This window comes from Cebus imitator, unplaced genomic scaffold (assembly GCF_001604975.1).
Source record: "Cebus imitator isolate Cc_AM_T3 unplaced genomic scaffold, Cebus_imitator-1.0 Scaffold275, whole genome shotgun sequence".
Lineage (NCBI taxonomy): Eukaryota > Metazoa > Chordata > Mammalia > Primates > Cebidae > Cebus > Cebus imitator.
Genome location: NW_016107590.1, coordinates 1,889,275 through 1,896,389, shown reverse-complemented (window position 1 = coordinate 1,896,389; position 7,115 = coordinate 1,889,275). Strand labels below are relative to the sequence as shown.

At 42.2% G+C, this 7,115-nt stretch overlaps 1 long non-coding RNA gene across 1 annotated transcript in view; it reads left to right on the top strand.

Moving 5' to 3' along the window:
* Positions 1 to 2,409: 2,409 nt before the first annotated feature.
* The window catches only part of LOC108284324, a 10,093-nt gene continuing 5,387 nt past the window's right edge, over positions 2,410 to 7,115 (top strand). Inside the window, exon 1 of the long non-coding RNA XR_001817166.2 lies at positions 2,410 to 2,557. This is a non-coding gene — a long non-coding RNA (uncharacterized LOC108284324). The remainder of the gene's footprint in view (positions 2,558 to 7,115) is intronic.

Sequence of the window (7,115 nt, the reverse complement as noted above, 5' to 3'; positions counted from 1 at the left end):
CCTTGGTGATAAAGGAACTTGTAAGGCAAAAGTAAATCAAACAACTACAAACAGAAGTGCCAGAAAGACTAACTACGAACACAGCTTTTGGAGGTTTGCCAAAAAAAAAAGCATTCTGGTTTTCTGATGACTAAGCCTGATTCTTTGTATGAAGGCTACTAAAGCAAAGGAGAAACAAGATCATAAGAGAAAAGGAACAGAAGAGATAAGAAACAGCTGCCGCCAGGCAGAGGAAAAACAGTAACAGGCAGGGAGCCCAGCAGTGTTCGCTCAGACAGCAGAAGAGAACAGAGCTGCTTACCTGAGAGACCACTCACACTTCTACCCACCCCGCAAGCACCAACACAAGACCACTCAGTGTGGGGGATTCCCTGCAGCTGGCACAAGGCCTGGAGGCCAATCAATCCCACTGACACCTTTGGGAATGATCAGGATCAGAATATACCACCCCAAAGTATGCCACTTTGGCAAAGGATTGGGTTGAGCTGAAGACAATTGAGAAATAGCAGACTGCTGAACAAGCTGTTTATCCTCCCCTATCTGCCTAAAAGCAGGGCATAAATTTCTCTCTGTGAAGGCACTTTCCTCTCCCATACCAGGAAAAAGAAACAATTCTTATCACTAAACATGCACTGGCTTGAATCTGCATAAACAAACCTTACTGAAACAACCCTTATCTTTCATTAGTTACCCCATATATTTCCCTTTCCACAAGGTGTTGTGCCTAGAAGCTCTAAGCCCTTTTCCACTTCTCCACAAATGTATCATCCTTTGTTAAAATGCTATATAAGTCTTCAATCACCTCTTTGGGGTTTTCATTTAATTTCTGTGAGGCCCCCATATGCATATTAAATAAATCTTTTTCTCCTGTTAATCTGTCTTTTGTTGGTTCAATTTGCAAGAGCCCAGACACTAAATCTAGGAGAGTAGAAGAAAGAGATTTTTTTCCTTCCCCTCTGGGGCAAAGGCACAGCAACCTAAGGAGACCCTGTTCAGTACTGATCACATCCTCTGCCTTTGATAATAACTAAAATTTGCTGAGCACTTACTAAGTGCCAAGTCCAGCTTTAGTTATTTTATGTCTTTTATTCATTTAATTCTACCTACGGGGTAGGTGCAATTATTAGCACCTACTTTTAGATCAGGTCCTCCAAGAAGCAAGTGCCCTAATGGAAATAAAGAGGCCTGATTTTTTTCCAGATGGAAAATAAGTAAACCAAAAGTATAAATATATTTATAATAAAAAACTATTTGTTGTTTATCTGAAATTCAAATTTAACTGGCCATCCTGATGCTTGTTTGTTTCTAAACTGACCACTGTGCCTGAGGAGAAATCCCTGAGTGAGAGAAAACAGGGAAAGAGGTGTTTAGGCCGAGACAGCCCTCAGGCCATGATGCAAGTCTGATCCCAGTGAGGAGACAAGGGGAGAAGATGGGGTGGAAACAAGATAAAGCTTTCATTAGGAAAGCCACCAAAGAGTCCACAAGCCAAAGTAGCAATCAGAGGAGATCTGTGTGGCCCAGGAGTTGGTGTGCCTTGGTATCCCTGATGCATTCAGTTGCCAGAAGCAGCCACGCAAGCCTGTCCACGCAGCGATAGATTTAGAGCACACCAGCTGGGGCCCTTAGTCAGTTACACTCCCTGCAGTTGAAGGTTTGCAAAGCAAACCCTAATCACCACCACACACTCCCATTTTGTAGGTGGTAAAACTGAATCACAGAGAAATAAAGTAACACATCAAAAGTCAAGGATAGTCAATAGCAGAACCAGAATTTGGCGCTCTAGTTCCAGAAGGCTTGCTTCTGACCACCGCGAGGCTGTGTCCTGTCTAAACCCACATCTTCTGCACCTTCAGAAACTGAAGTTCACAGAAGTGTCCTTCAGAAAGTGCTGCACTTGGTATACAGGGTGTAAGAAAGGAGTCTACAATAGTTTGGATAGGTGTCCATCAAAACAGTGAATATGTTTACACATGACCAAAATTACATCAGTTTACCTATCTAGTAACTACAATGCACTTTGAAAAAATTACATATCCAAGCTGACTTCTAGTTATTTATTTATTTACTTAAAGAGATGGAGTCTTTCTCTGTCACCCAGGCAGGAATGCAGTGGTGCAATCATAGCTCACTGCAGCCTCGAACTTCTCAGCTCAAGCAAAATCCTCCCACCTCAGCTTCTCAAGAGAAATCCTCCCACCTCAGCCTCTCAAGTAGTGGGGACTACAGGTGCATGCCACCAGGCCCGGCTAATTTTTTTTTTCAATTATTTTTAGAGATGGGAGTTTCTCTGTGTTGCCCAAGCTGGTCTTGAACTCTTGGCCTGAGGTGATCCTCCCACTGCAGCCTCCTAAAGTGCTGGGATTACAGCCATGAGCCACACCCAGGTTAGACTGACTTCTGAGCTCAGAACGTGGGATAATTGAGATTATTTCTTTTTAATAGCACAACATCAGTAAACTCTACTATTTCATCAGGCCCCTCAAATCTTATAATACCTGAAATGTATTTTCACCATCTGGAACCAAGGGAGGCCAAAATTGAAATGAGAAACCAGGTAAATAATACTGGGGGCCGGGGGAGCACTTCTTATTAGGCTGGGAAACATATCCCAACACCATGAATTTGCTTCCTAAAGATAAATATTCACAGAAGAAGTTTCCTTTTCAGGGAAGGGACCAAAAAATTGAAATTCCTAGGAACAAAAGGTCTGCACAGGCTGCCGAGGACCTTTCAATAGGCCTCAGAGCCTGGATCAGGTCCTTCTACCACTTGCCTCTGGCCCCAGCTCTTGAGGGCAGCACAGGCACTGTTAGCCCCAGTAGCACAGTGACCTTCATCTAATTCTCTCTCAAGCCAGGACCTGCCCAGCTAGCACCCATTGCCCTGAAACCAAAGATATCAGGGACCATTACAAATCAGTTATCATTTGAGACCAAACTTTCAATTCCTTAATCTCCTGAGAGTAAATGTATTAAAGTGTTTAATATTCCAAAGACCAGTAAAAACTTCAAGTATTTTTTTTTTAGGTGGAGTTTTGCTCTTGTTGCCCAGGCTGAAGTGCAATGGCGAGATCTCGGCTCACTGCAACCTCCACCTCCTGGGTTCAAGCAATTCTCCTGCCTCAGTCTCCCAAGTAGCTGGGATTATAGGCATGTGCCACCATGCCCAGCTAATTTTGTATTTTTAGTAGAGGCGGGGTTTCTCCTTGTTGGTCAGGCTGGTATCGAACTCCCGACCTCAGGTGATCCGCCTGCCTCGGCCTCCCAAAGTGCTGGAATTACAGGCATGAGCCGCTGTGCCCAGCCTACTTGCATTCCTTTGATTCCTTGTTTTATATTTCAGAAAATCCACTGCCCAGTGTAACAGTCTTAAATCTTCTAAATCTCAGACTGGCGTAATTTTGCAGTGGATAGCAAGGCCACCACCAACAACGACAACACACACACACACACACACACACACACACACACACACACCCCACAATCATAGAATGTTCTTGGCTCATGGGACTGCAGCTAGAGCCAGCTGTCACATCCCAGATTTTAGGTTTTACTGTAAGTGCATCAAGCAGGGAATTCAAGCTGGGTGGACAATGAGGTGGTATTTCTCTCAGATTGGGTGTGTGAGAATCTGGAGGTGTATTTGCTTATGCTTAATCAAGCAAAGCTTTTCAAAACACAAATCTGAAAAGAATTTTTCTGAGACCTCTATAAACCATGAAAAATTACCCATCATGTCTAAAGTGGTCCCTGGCTTGTTCTGTTTGTTTGCTCTGTCTTGGATAAGGCCATCATAAAGCACCACTGAAAATATGCCAAAGCATTCTTGTTGTACTTGATTCTCAAACCATTATTTTTTCACTGGAGCCTATGAAGTTTGACTTGGCAGGACTAGATATTGTGATTCTCAATGTTAAAACTCTAAAAGCAACTCATGTCTCAGCACTGGAACAAGCCACATTCCCTGTAGTCATTCAGAAACTGTCCACTAAAAACAGTGACAGTGACCAAAAAGAACATACGGTGAGGCAGAGAACAAAGTATCTCCCCAAATCCCCCTGACCCACCAGCTGCAGGGCAGAGAGGCACATTAACATCAGTGCTTGGAGAAACCAGAGTACCATTCTGGCTAAACACTGAGCTATGTTATGTCAGATTCTGAAGAAAATAAGAATAAGTACATAATGTGATTTTTAAGGTGTCACAGTTTAATTCATAACATTAACATTGTGTACAAATTAGATTTATCCTCTGCCAGGGCTTCAGAAAGAACAGCAGACAAGCCAGTAACAAGTAAGAATCTTTTCCTGACACAGAAATGCCCATTTCGGGCATTTTTTTTACTCGGTCCCAGGGGAACTACTTTCAAAGATGCACATATAAGGAAGTGGCAGTTTTTCTGTTTTCTAATTTACATCATGTTAGTAGAAATAGAAAGTCTAGTTCTGTCTTGCGAAGGCAGTAAGAGACTAGTTAGCAATAAACAGTTATTGTTGGACCAGGTGCAGTGGCTCACGCCTATAATCCCAGCACTTTGGGAAGCCAAGCCCAGCAGATCACCTGAGATCAGGAGTTCAAGACCAGCTTGAGCAACATGGTGAAACCCTGCCTCCTAAAAATACAAAAAAAAAAAAAAATCAGCCAGGCGTGGTGGCGCACACCTGTAACCCCAGCCACTCTGGAGGTTGAGGCAGGAGAATCATTTGAAATCAGTAGGCAAAGGTTGCAGTGAGCCAGTGGTGTGATCTTTCACACCACTGCACTCCAGCCTGGGTGACAGAGGGAGACTCTCTCTCTCAAAAAAAAAAAAAAAGTTATTGTTTATTTAACAGTCTTATTTATAATAGGGTTAGCTGGTAGGGACACTTGACCTACCAAAAAGACTAAGTACCCAATATGCATACATTGGCAATTAAGAAAAGTTACAAATCACCATTTACCTAGAATTATTCCATTAAAAGATATTTTTTCTTTAAAATAATAATAGAGACAAGGTCTCACTATGTTTTCCAGGCTGTTCTTAAACTCCTAAGCTCAAGCAATCCTCCCACCTCAGTATCCCAAAGTGCTAGGATTACAGGCATGAGCCATCATGCCTGGCCTCCATTTTTTAAATTACATTAATAATTAATGTTCCCATAAGACAGAGTTTCAACTCTCTTCCAAATCCTACAAAAGTGGGTGGCAGTGAGACAGTCAAGTAAAAAGGGCCCCCTGGCAGAACCCTGAACCAGCCTGCACACTGAGATGATGGGGTGGAACCTCAGGAATTTCACACTATTTATAGGTGGGAGAAGCCTGGCCTTTCCTGTTCCAGCATGGAACCTGGATTCAGTCTGTGAGGCAGGAAGCCGGCTAGAAGGACTTTTGCTTTGCTGAGAGTCCCTGTTTCCCTTTTTTTCCCTTTTTGCCCAATAAATTCCATTTTTCTCGCCCTTCAAAATGTCTGTGACCCTAATCTCTCATGGTCATGTGACAAAAACCCCATTTTTAGCTGAACTAAAGAGAAAGTCCTACAACAGCAGGGGTCCTGCACACACCCACATCCCCTGTTTTACTCCAAGTCTCCCCATTGGCTTCCTTCTCTTTTTCCTCCTCCTGGAAAGAATATCAAATATGCCAACCTCCTTCCTGGTATAGAAGAGGAAAGACTTTTCCCCTGCCCACTTAGGTTCTGAGTATGGAACCTATAGCTTGAACTGACGAAAAACAGACTATCAGGAGGAAAAGTATACACATTTTATTTGATATTAATTAATAATTTTATATAACATGGGAGGCTTCATAGAAAAAAGTGAAAATCCAAAGGACCGTTAGACCTAGGGGCTTATATACCGTTTTAACAAAGGACAATAAATTGTAGTGATGTGACAAGACAAAGGAAAAAGAGGCTTGGGCTAGAGGCAGTGAATTGTGGGACAGTGACTATATAAGGAAATTAATGGAAGATAAAAGTTATTTTAGTAAGATTTGTTTGTATAGATTCATCTCAGTGTCAACTCTCCACCTCCAGTGATAAGAATGTTTTACTCTTCTTCCTGGTACAGGGAGGGTACTTTTCTTATGGGAAATGTATGCTCTGCTTTTAGGTAGAAAGGGGAAGGGCAGAGAGCATAAGGTATTTCTCAACTGTCTTCATCTCAAAATAATCAATATGCCAAAGCAGCATATTTTGAGACGACACATTCTAATCCTTTACACTGCCCTGACTGACCCTGGCCTGGACACTCAGCTCCTTGCATCACTACTTCCATTCTCATTTCAGCAGAAAGGTCACCTCCTCAACAAGGACTTTGCTGACCTCCCTGCCTAAGTTAGGATATTCCCCCACACCCCCCTCACTCCATTATTCTATATTCCAAAAGCCTTCTCTCTTTTTAATGACATTTTGTTTCAAATATCTCAATTTGTGGTCAATATATTTGCTAATTTACTTGTTTATTAACTTTCTCCTTCTCTAGACTGAGAACAAAAACAATACCTGTTTATTCTCCAAATTTCTTTTCTTTTGCCTACCTATATTTCTAGGTTTTTTTTTTTTAATGCCCTGTTTCATAACAAGAAAATAAGATATTTGTGTGTGTTTAAAAGCTGATTGTTAATGTTAACAGCATTCTTAGGCTCGGCACAGTGGCTCACACCTATAATCCTAACACTTTGAGTGGCCAAGGCAGGAGGATCACGAGCCCAGGAGTTTGAGATCAGCCTAGGCAACATAATGAGACCTCATCTCTACAAAAAATAAAAACACATTATCTGGATGTGTTGGCAGAAGCCTGTAGTCATCTCAGCTACTCTGGAGGTTGAGGCAGGAGAATCACTTGAGCCCAAGAGGTTGAGGCTGCAGGGAGCCATGATCACACAACTGCATTCCAGCCTGGGTTTCAGGTTCAGCCAGATCCAGGTTCTCATTATGCCCCTTCTAGCTCCCAGCTGTCTCTATGTGGGCAAACAGTCTAAACTCTCCAAGCCTTCCTGTTCTTATATATAAATTATTTTTAAAACATCAATTTTCAACTATTGCTCTATACTTAACATTTTGTTACTGCTAATATTCATGCTTGTTAAGATGTTAACTCTTTTTTTTTTTTTTTGAGACGGAGTTTCACTCAT